This window comes from Sinohyriopsis cumingii, chromosome 7 (assembly GCF_028554795.1).
Source record: "Sinohyriopsis cumingii isolate HCF-2022 chromosome 7, ASM2855479v2, whole genome shotgun sequence".
Classification (NCBI taxonomy): Eukaryota; Metazoa; Mollusca; class Bivalvia; order Unionida; family Unionidae; genus Sinohyriopsis; species Sinohyriopsis cumingii.
Genome location: NC_142967.1, coordinates 116,445,335 through 116,459,377, shown reverse-complemented (window position 1 = coordinate 116,459,377; position 14,043 = coordinate 116,445,335). Strand labels below are relative to the sequence as shown.

Here is a 14,043-nt window from a genome sequence, read left to right as displayed (position 1 = left end):
AATGGCATTTGAATGTGAAAAATGCAGGTATAAAATAGGGGTTAGGGTGCATAAACCTCTTCTGCTATGAACTGCCATTGACTTCTCTGGTCAAGTGAATACTATTCTTATGCTTTGTTTTAATATAGGTATCTAAAAATATGGACCTTTTTGACCTCACTTGTGTATTTGATTTTTTATGATTTTTTATACTAGGTCGCTGATTGCGGCATTAAATTTGTACATAAAAACTGGACCCTGCCCCCTACGTAAAATTCTCCAGGATACACGGTACTAATGATACGTAAAAATGGGAACCAACATAAAATAGAGTATATATGGGTTTGGCTGACCAGGATTGGTTAATAATGTAAGTTTTGTTTTAGGAAACAGAATATTTTGAGAGTTTATCCTAGTTGTAAGTGAAAACACAATAGAGACGTTGTTTTATTGATGGAAATTCAGTCATTTAAGTCTTGAATTTAGCACACTCTTTACTAAAATTAGCACCTGACTCTTTGGTGCGGAATTGAAAGCACATGTTTCAAACACATGCAAGTCCAGAAAATGCCGCGGCTCATATCCTTTTCTCTACACAGAAGCTGACATCCAGGTTTCATATATACTGATAAATAGGTTTGATCATGAGCACTCAAAAAAATTAAGTTATTGAGTTCTTAATATCATGGTGTTTGCATAAGTTTACCATGAGAACTGAATTAATACCGCGAGTCCTCCAGTAGACCCCTATGAATTACAAATTGTATCGGTGGTGGACTCCCCTACCCGTTGTGGGGGCACCTGGAATTGTGGCCTAGTTGTCGTAGCTCTGAATCATCTGTCACGTGAACGTGTCTAGTTGTGCATGGAGTGTTTTGTACAATAAACGTTCCACGATTTCGATCCTACGCGTGCTTTTCAAAACAAACTGAAAAGAAGGTGACGCGTTGTCTCTCTTTGAAATTATGTTGCTTGATTGGTTTTTATTACAAAATGAATAGATAAACCCATGGTTTAATAATAAAAAAAAATCAGTGTTGTTCAATGACTGTTAAGTAATAATAATAATAATAATAGTAATGAGGACTTTGTATAGCGCCTAATTTTTTAGAAGCTCTAAGCCCTTTACAACATTAGACAACACCTACAACATAAAAAACATATATAGTGATAAACAAAAAAACATATATAATGATACGATTACAAAAAGCAAACACCATGAAATTAGAAAACATAAAAAACATGCTGAAAATGTTTAAGGTAGGAAATATTATTAGGTCTTTAACTTTGTTCTTGCAGTCGAAAGAAGTGAGTTTTAAGAGTACTCTTGAATGGGATCACTGTGTCTTTGTGTCTAAGTTCAATGGGCAATTCATTCCACGTTGCTGGGCCTTGGTATGCAAAAGAACGATGTCCATATGACTTTGTTTTCATAGTGGGAATAATGAGTATTGTCAGAAGAGGAGCTTAAGTATCTTGCTGGTGTGTACACATGGGTGAGGTCGGATAGGTATGTTGGACTGGAGTCCGTCAGTGAAACGTAGCACAGAGAACAAATTTTGTTTGATTCTGGATCGAATGGATAGCCATTATAGTTTCTGGAGTAAATATTGAGATGAACCAGACAGAACTGAGTTACATTAGTCCAGTCTTGAAAGTACTAATGAACACACAAGTGTTTTTAATGACATCAACTGAAAGATATTTGCGAATGGAGCTGATGCGTCTCAACTCAAGATATGCAGCCTTGCATATGTTCATGACATGTTGGTGCAATGTGACAGTACTGTCCAGAGTAACACCTAGGTTTCGTACTGATTGTGTGTATTTAATGTTGGCATTGCTGATATTTATTGTTTGAGGTAAAGGATGTGAATGAGAAAGTCTTTGTTTTGTGATCAGAATGGCTTCAGTTTTATCATTATTCATCTGCAGCTTGTTCCATGTCATCCATGATTTCACATCAGAAATGCACCTCTCTACACCTTGGATGGTAGCATTAACTTCAGTTGAGTGGCTAGATTTGTATATTTGGGTGTCATCACCGTACAATTAGTGAGACACTGGATGATGATCTATGACACTTGTGAGCGGCTGACTGTATAGAATAAAGAAAACAGGTCCAAGGACAGACCTCTGTGGAACACCACAAAATAGATTAACTGGGCTGGAGTGTATTCCATTTGCAGATACAATTTATGTCCTGTTGATCAAGTAGGACTTAAACCACAGTAAGGCTGTATCATGAATGCCAAATACATGCTGGAGACGGTTAAGTAAACTATCATGGTCTATTGTGTCAAATGCTGCAGACAAATCAAGGAGGTTGAGGACTGTAATCATGTAATCTTTCCGCTATCCAAAGCAGAGAGAATATCATTAACTACTTTTAGAAGAGTAGTTTCAGTACTGTGGCAAGGGCGATATGCAGATTGTACATTGCTAAAAAGACTATTTGAATTCAGATGAGATACAAGCTGGGATATTACAACCATTTCTAAGATTTTTTTATATGAATGGGAGATTAGAAACTGGGCGGTAGTTCTTTAAATCGTTATGGTCTAGTGTTGGTTTCTTCAGCAGAGGCTTTACAGTGGCAGTTTTGAAAAATGATGGGAATTTCCTAGCGGTATCCCTAATTTTGCTATAAGCTACTCTACGTTAAGCTACACAAAACATTATGATTTCGCTGTTAAATGTATTTCAATACGGTTTCTCTTCAGCTGTACCATAATCTCTCAGAAACGGGTGGCCGAGTGGTCTAAAGCGCTCTCCGTTACGTCACTGCCATGTCACCTCTGTCTGCGTTGGTTCGAGTCTAGGACTCGGCCAATGTGGATATTTGAGAAAGCTTGCCAGTAGCTTCTCGTGGGTCTGTGGTTCTTCCCGGTGTTCTTCCTCCACCATTAATTCTTGGCCGCCGTGCATAGTCTATCGTGTGCTGAAAAATGGAGTTAAACCCCACAATAATAATCTCTCAGAAACCCTAACTTCCGATCAATTTTTCCTGCAAACTGCATAACTGTGCGTGCTAACAGGAAGCTCTTTTTCAGTAAGCAAGGTTGTAGCATTGCAGGGAAAAAGGTCCAAAATTACCACGAAACGACTATTCTTATTAAGAGGGGACCTCAGAATTACATTTTGCTGGGGTGGGTGAATGGGGGCAGAATTTCTTGGTACGCCACTGAAGCATTGAAATAACCAATGACACGTTCAGGTTGGTATCATTCTGTCATTTTTCGCCGAATTTCAGCAATATTTTCTCTAAGCACTCGACAGTGCTTTAAAGAGCTATAATGCAAACTCGTACAGGAAAAGATTTAATTCTTATGTAAGTTATTACGTCCACATGCTAATGAATACGGACATCAAATCCGCTGTAAAAAAAAACGTAGATATACTTTAAACTTCAATGAACTGAAAATGTCTCAGAAGTTTCGTACATATCCTCGTTACATATTTTACTCACCTCCTAATTCGACTTTACATATCTGTACCGAATACACTCAAGACCTCTTGCATGACGCGTGAGTAGAAATTAAAAGGGCGTTTCACGCCATCTGAGAAATTCCGTTTTCCAGGCCCCTTCTAGTTAGCAATAACTTTTTCTCACTGCAGATAATTTTTCACACGTGTACATTTGTAATTGTAACCCGCGTGTGGACAGATTGATAATTGCGGATGCATCAGTTGATAAATGTATGGAAGATTTCCATTGTTCAAAACATGACCATGTGATCACACCCAGTTGCGTTTAAACTGTACCGAGAACTACTTTATACTAACTTCTATAAAATAAGAGTCACACGTAAAATAACTCTGTGTGTGTGTGTGTGTGTGTGTGTCTGGATTTTTAACGTAGCTGTAACAGTTTTTGAGTCATATCGCTACGATGTCTGCAGTGTGACGGTTCATAGTGATGTTTAGCACTGGGCTATCATGCCAGACATGTAGTATCATGTCCCACCCAGTCACACTATCCTGACACCAGGCCGACCAGTCCTAATACTAACCTCTTAAAGCTGAGCGCCAAGCGAAGCAGCTGCAAGTATTTTTTTTATTTATAAGTCTTTGGTATGACTCAGTCGAGGTTCAAACCCGCGACCTCCCTCATCTGAGGCGGACGCTCTAACCCTTAGGACACCGAAGCGGTGCAAAATAGCTAATGTTAACACTGAATCAATCATACACACTGCATGCATTTAAAACGTAATAAAAACGGTGTTTATATATTTCATTATGAAAATTAAATAAGTTGATTTGACAGAATCTAATAACAAATTGTAGCTTTTTTGACGATAATCGATTCTTTCTTTGATTAGATTTGAAACAAACAGCTGGGAAACTCAAAATCTGCCAAGAATATTGGGGTCATGTTGCAAGCACTTTCACTGCGGTTCGTCACAAATGAATTTAAAACTAGGTAAATGGATATTGGGATTGGGAAGAGGGGGATTCAGGGACTAACATTATAACAATTCACAGTCCTACACTGTAAAACGCCGACCTTGATAGTTACGACGTGGGAGTGGGTGGGTAAAAATCTCGACACCCCCCCCCCCCGTAACTGTCAGGTCGATTTCGTGCACTGTTTGTCTACTGGCGTTCCAACACTATAATCAGTCTTAATTTCATGTTAAGCAGCCCCTGTTGATAGCCTAAACTGTCAATGTGCACAAAAGTAGATTTAACGAAATGAAAGTTGTTACTCACCTGTCTGGGCAATAACGATTTCTGTCAAGTCACAACGAACTCAAGAGAGCATGAAATCCAGGAGTCATTCTTACGTCAAACAAAACAACACATCATTTGCTTTGAATACTGAACTTCTACTTTGATCACACATGATAAACTTCGATAAAAGACTAAGACCATGTTATGGACTTCTCAGAATCTTAGATCGCCTGCCATTGGTGGGATTAATTAGCTATTACGTTGCAAATGGAGAATCCCCTGCTCTATAAATAGTTACGTAGCACATGCACTCAACAAGAATTCATAAGTTTAAATAAGGCTCTAAAACTGATAGGAAATATTTATATTAAAAAAAATTTAAAAAAATAACTAAAAATGATAATGAATTGCAATTATAAGAGTTTAATGTTTTTCTGAGTTTATGGTGGTATAAACTGTCAGTTGCCGACTCATAAAGCTTACTAAACGCGATAAATTCAGGAAAAGCAACATTAGCATCTGAAATATACGTTGAAAACACGCAAGTGATTCATTATTACGGAATTGCACGGCACTATTAAATAATATCGTTAGAAACCAGAGTTTGATAATATAATACTGTGAAAGAATTCAGCTCTGTGGCTTATGCTGAAATTATATTACCAGACTAATGGCGTGTTTGCAAAGTCAAAGAAAAGATTAAATCTATATTTAGCATGAATGCGTCATATCGATTCGTCAAAGAGCCCCAAACGAGGCTATATATTATTTTCGAATATGTATTCTGGGCATCTTGATAAATGAACCGGGTTAGTGATTGCATTGGAGCGAGCAAGAAGAATAATAAAACGCCAGAAATGGCAGTATATGATATTGTACAATAAATCGTTAACTCAATGGCATTAATCGAGTCACAGTTACGAGTTCAACAGTTCGACCCTGATGAAGGTGAAACATCCATCGAAGGCTGTGAAATATTCAAAGATGACAAACAAGTTTAGTTAAATTTTTGGCGATCACTGTCCGAGGTAAATCAATTCGAGAGATTTATTTGATGTATAATACATGAAAATACCAGAGACACGTATTCGTATACATGACACTTACATTCATTTGCAGTGGTAAAGAATATTCGGAAATGATCCCAAGCCCTGGGAAACGGTGACAATAATGTGAAAAGCTACTGCAGTGTAGAGATAGAGAACCCATAAAGCCAATACTCGGGGACGAAATGGTAATCGTAGAGAATTTAAGGTTTAAAGACAAGTTCACCAATTCTTGGATGTGAACGTACTATGAATGGTCAGATTCAAGGTGGTGTGATGCATTATCACAATGGCAAGGATGCAGTGATTTCACCAAATACCCGTTTGAAGGGAAAAAATTAGCTGGAAGAGTACTCTGATAATTTGATACCAAACTGTCGATACTGATGCGTGGCAAAATAGATTGCTTTCGAGACGCTACCCGGCATTAGTAAGCAACCAATGTTAAGGTGTATGCCTTAGTAAACGGGAACTTTGAAACAGAATGTCATTACAAATATTGTATATCATACTTGCTTGCGTTATGTATTGGCTCTGGTGCTCGGTCATGTTTTAAATGTTTTAGCGAAGTCAAATCACGCATTCAGTTATGCCAACCGTGTGAACTATCCTGCGCGGCAGCGAAGACTTGCCAACGAACCCGTTAGTGGAAATGCCCACAATATTAACAAGGAAAATATAGATGATTCCAAGAATCAAAGCTTCGATTGCTGTTTATAAAAATATGTGTTGCTAATAAGCAATTAGGCAATGTTATTCTATTATAATAAGGTATGCCAACTATGGATCTACTTATGCAATACGCGCGAGACCGCGGACTGAGGATAAAAACCGGTACGAGAAATTCGGACTCACAGATGAGAGTCAGCCGGTTGAGAGACAACGTCCCACAAATAAACAATGCTTGCTGTAGCGGCAAATGTAAATCAGTTCAAACAACCCGTGCGAGAACGTAGAATAAGGATACCGAGAAGTACAGGAATATAAATATACTTGTATTAATAGACTTCCTGCAGAGGAGCCGCGTCTGACCGTGAGAGAGATTCGTACACCATCAGCAGTTACATATTAAGATTCCTACACTGTAGCAACAGGGGACGATTTTTTCATAATTATAGAATATATAAAAATGGAATGTTTTCTGCATAATTTGAGTGTGCAGATTTAAAAAAATGAACCCATCTTTATGATATCTTTTCAAATAAATTCACAGGAAGCATTCAAACACATGTACCGTCCACTATTTTTAATATTGGTCTTTGGCAATTTTTGAAAATTCTTGACCTCATGTTATTTCAAGCTGAAATTTGCATATTTCTTACATATATTTTATATAGAAATGTTTTGTAAACATTCAACTTTAAGAATAAATTGACTTTTTATATGTTCCAGGTAATTCAGCAACCCCCCATGCCTTTTTATTACCCACCCCCCAAACATTTTTGCATGAAATACGATATTTTTGAGTCATAGACAAGTTGAAGTTAAATGCTGCTTTTAAAATGGAATATTTTCTGCTTAATTAGAGTGTGCAGATTTAAAAAATGAACCCATCTTTATGATATCTTTTCAAATAAATTCACAGGAAGCATTCAAACATATCTAATATTGGTCTTTGGTCACTTTTTGAAAATTCTTGACCTCATGTTATTTCAAGCTGAAATTTGCATATTTCTTACATATATTTTATATAGAAATGTTTAGCAAACATTCAACTTTAAGAATAAATTGACTTTTTATATGTTCCAGGTAATTCAGCAACCCCCCTATGCCTTTTTATTACCCACCCCCCAAACATTTTTGCATGAAATACTGTATTTTTGAGTCATAGACAAGTTGAAGTTAAATGCTGCTTTTAAAATGGAATATTTTCTGCTTAATTAGAGTGTGCAGATTTAAAAAATGAACCCATCTTTATGATATCTTTTCAAATAAATTCACAGGAAGCATTCAAACATATCTAATATTGGTCTTTGGTCACTTTTTGAAAATTCTTGACCTCATGTTATTTCAAGCTGAAATTTGCATATTTCTTACATTTTTTTTTATATAGAAATGTTTTGTGAACATTCAACTTTAAGAATAAATTGACTTTATATATGTTCCAGGTAATTCAGAAGCCCCACTATGCCTTTTATCACCCCACCCCCAAACTTTTTTTGCATGAAATACTATAGTTTTGAGTCATACACAAGTTGAAATTATATGTTGTTTTTAAAATGGTATGTTTTCTGCTTAATTTGAGTGTGCAGATTTCAAAAATGAACCCATCTTTATGATATCTTTTCAAATAAATTCACAGAAAGCATTCAAACACATGTACCGTCCACCATTTTTAATATTGGTCTTTGGCAATTTTTGAAAATTCTTGACCTCATGTCATTTCAAGCTGAAATTTGCATATTTCTTACATATATTTTATATGGAAATGTTTTGTAAACATTCAACTTTAAGAATAAATTGACTTTTTATATGTTCCAGGTAATTCAGCAACCCCCCCGTGCCTTTTTATTACACCCCCCCCCAACATTTTTGCATGAAATACTATATTTTTGAGTCATACACAAGTTGAAGTTATATGCCGCTTTTAAAATGGAATATTTTCTGCTTAATTAGAGTGTGCAGATTTAAAAAAATGAACCCATCTTTATGATATCTTTTCAAATAAATTCACAGGAAGCATTCAAACATATTTAATATTGGTTTTTGGTCACTTTTTGAAAATTCTTGACCTCATGTTATTTCATGCTGAAAGTTGCATATTTTTTACATATGGTTATATATAAATGTTTTGTGAACGTTCAGCTTCAAGAATAAATTTACTTTTTTCTATGTTCCAGGTACTTCTGAAGACTTTCTGTGCCTTTTTATCACACGCCCGCTAGTGGTCTAAAGCACTCTCCGTTACGGATCACTGGCATCTCACCTCTGTCTACGTGGGTTCGAGTCTTGGATTCGGCCAATGTTGGTATGTGAGAAAGCTTGCCAGTAGCTTCTCATGGGTCGGTGGTGAATCTTTTTGAGGTTTTCCCGGGTTCTTCCTCCACCCTTAATACTGGCCGCCATGAAAAATGGCGTTAAACACCACCACCACAACAACAACAAAAAGCATAATCATGAGTCATACCAAGTTGAAGATGTATGTTACTCATAAAACCAATAGTGCATATTCTTTACAGTGTTCTTGTACATATATACATTTATCTGAAATCACAGTTTAGTAAATAACAATTGCTATTTTAGAATTTAGTTATCATAAGATATATTTGGTCAGTTTTCATATCTATAAAATAAAATCAATGACAACAGGTTTTTCACTAAGTTTTCATTACAGTAAGTCAGGATTTCTATAGTGTCAACTTAGGATGGGGAAACATTTAATTTTGGGTGTCCTAAATTTGCAATATTTTCATAATAATTCTGACCGTTGTTTTGAGCAATATTACATAGTTCATGAAGTAAAGACAATTGTGGTATCATAGAGAAGAAACTGGTACTGAGTTGGTTCTCAAGAAATATTTATGATTATGTATTTGTTTAAATGGAGAAATACTACAGATCAATTCTCTATTCCTTGGCTTATGATGACAATATTCATATTGATATTCACAAAAAATGGCATGACAATTTTAAATGAACTTGTTTTCATTCTTCAAAATTCTGAAAAATAGTTGAACTTTTACCTGTTTTCCGTCCCTACTAAACATGAACATTTTAATTTTAATACCAGTGTCTCTAGATAAGAATCGTATGTAGAACAGATGACCTGACATTGATAATATCTCAGTGATCATAATCACATACATATTATCAAATACGTCTAGTATCACTGAGTCGGTGAGTGATACTCTCGAGTCTCTAACCTCGAAAATATATTACACAACAAAGGTTGTACAAATATTTTGTAATAAGTTTGGTATAATGAATGACAGTATGTTTGTATAATCCGATTCATTGCTATGAACGTTTGCCTTTTCATACAATAAAGTTTTCGTGTGTTTTTGAACCCAAATTATGTCGTATTGTTGTCATTGTTTACATTTTGTACATACCCATGTGCCGGGAAGAGTTACTGTTCTTGCTGGCATGCGTGACCTTTGAAAAAGACGTAATTCGTGGGTTTTCCGCAAATATTCGCACACATTTAACCATTATTCTCGGAAAAAGAACTCCAAAGTGTTTAAAAAGTAGGCGTAGGTGAGCGTATATGTTCGTTTATTCAGTTTTTCAGCGTTTTTAAAAATTCGGTTTTTGTTTTTTTCCGCTGAATAAGTTGTATAAATGGCCCAGTGTCATATACGCTGAATATAAACAATTGATCTTTCAACATGAATACATTCGGATGTAATAATGTCGGCTTTTTACATATTAAAGGGGAGAAAGTACCGGGTGTAATGAGGTTGACATTTTGAGAAAGCGTTAATCTTGATCGCCAGTGCCCTCTAGCGGCGTCCCCTGTTGCTATACACTGGCCAGGCAGACTGAAACTGGTCGCTGATAAGGAAAACCGTCATCGTATCGCATGTACAATGGCTGACGAAGAAGATACACATGGTCTTCAAATACCATATCATTTACGTGCGGCTCAAGTTTCGTAGCAGTTTCCATGAATGTTTTCATATTATTAGTTTTTAAATGTCGTGGTTTCATCTCTGATGATACTAAAAATAAATACTGCTAAATAATAAAACTATGCCCACGCAAACTGAGGTCACGTGAGGTCACTGCCACACGTAGTCGCTTTTGTCGCCTGTGTTCTTGTACAGGGGTACATGTTTGTATCTCTCATGTCCTGAGGAACTGCAGCTTCATCCCAGCACTGGCAGAGGTGGTTGTGCAGGTGTGTGAGCAGCATGTTGAAGCCGAACTTGAAGACTTCTGCTGGGATGCCATCCTTCCCTGGGGCTTTACGTAAGGACAGTTTCTCTAAGGCCATTTTTAGTTCTCGCACAGTAGGTTTCTTGTCCAGTTCGGCCATGAGAGGGAAGTTTTCAATGGCGTTGAGAGCATCGTTGGTCACGTGGTTCTCTCTGAAGTACAGTTCAGAGTAGTCCTTCGCCCAATGTTCTATCTGCTTTCCCTTGTCGTGGCTGGTATCGCCTATGGTAGACTTCAGTGGTGCCGTCACTTTCTTCGTCGGACCCATTGCTTTTTTTATGCCATCGTAAATGCATGATGTTTCCAATGTCTGCTGCTGACTGGATGCTCTGAAATAACTGAAGCCATTATTCATTAACGCACTACCGTGCTAACCTCTGCACTTTGCTCCTGGTAGACCTGTATGCCTGTAGTGTCCTCTGACAGGGAGATCGCTTGTATTCCATGTGAGCACTGTGACGCTCCTCTATGGCAGACACCCCCAAGCGTCATCATCAACAACTACGAACTTGAGGTAGTCAGTCAGTTTACATACCTCGGCTCTACCATCACCAACAATCTGAGCTCAACAAGCAAGTTGGAAAGGCATCAACAACTCTCACCAGGTTGTCGCAGAGAGTGTGGGACAACAGCACGCTGACCCTGAACACTAAGATCTCCGTGTATCGTGCCTGTGTGCTAAGCACTGTCCTGTACGCCAGTGAAACCTGGACCTTGTACGCCTCACAAGAGAAAAGACTGAGTGCTTTTCACATGTGATGCCTCCGACACATACTCAGGATCACTTGGAGTAATCGAGTAACAAACAATGAGGTGCTTGAATGCGCCAAGATTCCCAGCATGGTCACACTCCTCCGCCAATGTTGCATCAGATGGCCGAGCCATGTACGTCAGATGGATGATGCACAGATCCCCAAAGACCTTCTTTATTCGACACTTACCTCTGGCGAAAGGTCGATCGGATGGCCACATCGCTGCTTCAAGGTTGTCTGCAATCGCGACATGAATGTCTTTGACTTCGACGTCAACACTTGGGAAGATCTTGCTCTAGACAGGTTCAGCTGGCGACACGCTTTGATCACTGGTCTGAAAGCTGATGAAAAGCGATCTCAGAGGAAGAAGCAGCAGCTCCAACCTACACCAGACTCAACCTTCAAATGCAGCAATGACTGCCACTCCCGTGTTGGGCTCCATAGCCACAGCAGACGCTGCACAACCACCAACCGAGACATCTCTCATGGGCACACTTCCATCGTCTCTCGAGACTAACGGATGCTAACCACCACCACCACACGTATGAGCACAAATCAAAGACCTGACAAGTTCGAGTGAATAACACTAGTGGAAGCCGACAAAGCCCAAAAAAATAAAAAATACTACCATCTCTACAAGCAAACATACCAATGATCAACCATTTATATCGTTTTTATCTGAGTGCTCAACATCAAAGGAAGCGGACGCCACCAAAGTGCGAAGATCCTAACTAAACTGCTTTTTCTCGTTTCTCTCTATCCTTACTTATCTCTCACATCAATGATGTCCACTGCTGCATTGAGTAAACCCTGATGGCGATTGACTCTTGGGCTGATAGATGGTTATTTGTAAGAATTTAAACTATTGGCTGTCCTGGGTCTGTAATAGTAACTGGGGTAAGTCATGGAACCATCATGGTACTATGCAGTATGTCACCGTCAAGTGGATGTCTTTCCTAGTGTAGGTCTGTGTACATATGTGGGGTCAGAAAACATATTAGATACTTGTAAGCAGTCTCTTCTGGCATATTTGAAAGCTAGATTGGGCTGGTATTGACGGTGAGCGATCTATAGAAGATGGCATGGCGAGAAATTGGGGTGGAATGATCTCCATTGTGATTTTATCAACCTCGATTCTCGAGAACCCTGGCTTTTACCTTGTAATGAATCTTCCTAGTGTAGGTCTGTGTACATATGTGAGGTCAGAAAACATATTAGATACTTGTAAGCAGTCTCTTCTGGCATATTTGAAAGCTAGATTGGGCTGATATTGATGGTGAGCGATCTATAGAAGATGGCATGGCGAGAAATTGGGGTGGAATGATCTCTATTGTGATTTTATCAACCTCGATTCTCGAGAACCCTGGCTTTTACCTTGTAATGGATCTTCAGTGCTGTTTTCCCTAATAAATCGCCCATATTAAGTAGATACTGTGCCACAACTGGCCATGGAGTGAATTGGGTGTATTATGGCACTATACAGTGTAGGTAGGCTGATCCTTAAGAATGCCACACTGATGTCACATTTCCCAAGACTGCCTTGTCTGTAATGCTCTTGAAGTCTGCCGCTCGACCTGACAGCGATAACCTTTGAATTCCAGTTTGTCTTTGTTGATTAGCATGTTAACAAATGCTGCAACTTTGGACCCAACTGTTGACGGAGAAGAAGAGCGAAACTGTGGTGGCGATGAGCAAAAGACTTCCTCGACTGATGCTCGGAAAGCAAATTCTTCTCTTGCCTGTGAGCTCTAGAATAGACACTGAAGCTTGTGCGCATACTTGGTTGTGTCAAGGTGAACATGGCAATGCTGATGCCTCCTGTGCAATTGGAGAAGAAAAAAGAGAAGATTATCTTAAGGAGCATCCCACTATGCTCACAGAATATCCTGATTAGTATTTGGATCATGAACTGGGTGTGGGGTTGCAGTGATGTTATACATTCTGCACAATACAGAGTACGTTTAGACTTGTTTAGCTATGAGCAAACCTCAAGTAGATCATCCTGGAAACCAAAACTAGATTACAAGTCGATCCTTAATGTACGGTAATTATCTATCAAGAGAAATCGATTACATAACAAGTATTTTGGTTCTCAAGTAAATAATGCATAGATTATTTTAAATGTCTCATTTCTTTGTCATGTAGTAAGTATATCCACTTTGGCGCTGATAAAACTACATGAATTTAGTTTCAAATTAGTACGATGATCTGACTTAAAGCTCTTGTATTGTTCAATATTAAACCTAAATCAGAATGGCTTGTTTATCTGATGAAATATAGACCACAAAGCAGTAAAGGCCAGTTCCCGTACTTTAGAAACTTGTTAAGAACTGCAAGAATAAATTAATACTGGCCGCCATGTATAGCCTATCGTGTGCTGAAAAATGGCGTTAAACCCCACAACAACAACAACAACTGCAAGAATAAGCTCAAAACAGAAAGCTAGTGTTTCCTTCTTATCTTCTTGTGCAAGCAACTTTACAAAGACAGACATGATTTGCATTGTACATAGATCATCCAGTATCAAATCAGTATATTTTCTCACAATATCCTTAAAACACAACAAGTAGTGAAACGTTTTGGACAAGGACAACAAAATAAATCCATATGCCTCAACCCAGTTTAGATCCTCTGACCGCGGGTGTGGGTGTGCATTGCCACAAAATTAAGAGCATCTTTAATTTCTAGGAAATGAGGGGACAAACATTAATATT

General features: G+C 38.1%; 1 protein-coding gene and 1 long non-coding RNA gene across 2 annotated transcripts in view; one reads left to right on the top strand and one right to left on the bottom strand.

Annotated features, from left to right (window-relative positions):
- Positions 1-4,885, bottom strand: part of LOC149795986 (dihydrofolate reductase-like) — a 54,167-nt gene extending 49,282 nt beyond the window's left edge. Inside the window, exon 1 of the mRNA XM_089965899.1 lies at positions 4,693-4,885. The gene's annotated coding sequence lies outside the window, so the exon portion shown is untranslated. The remainder of the gene's footprint in view (positions 1-4,692) is intronic.
- A 450-nt stretch (positions 4,886-5,335) lies between these two features.
- LOC149795985 (uncharacterized) lies at positions 5,336-9,711 on the top strand. Its single transcript, XR_016422158.1, has 2 exons — positions 5,336-5,681; positions 8,540-9,711. It is a non-coding gene; the product is annotated as an uncharacterized LOC149795985 (long non-coding RNA).
- The last annotated feature ends 4,332 nt before the right edge of the window (positions 9,712-14,043 follow it).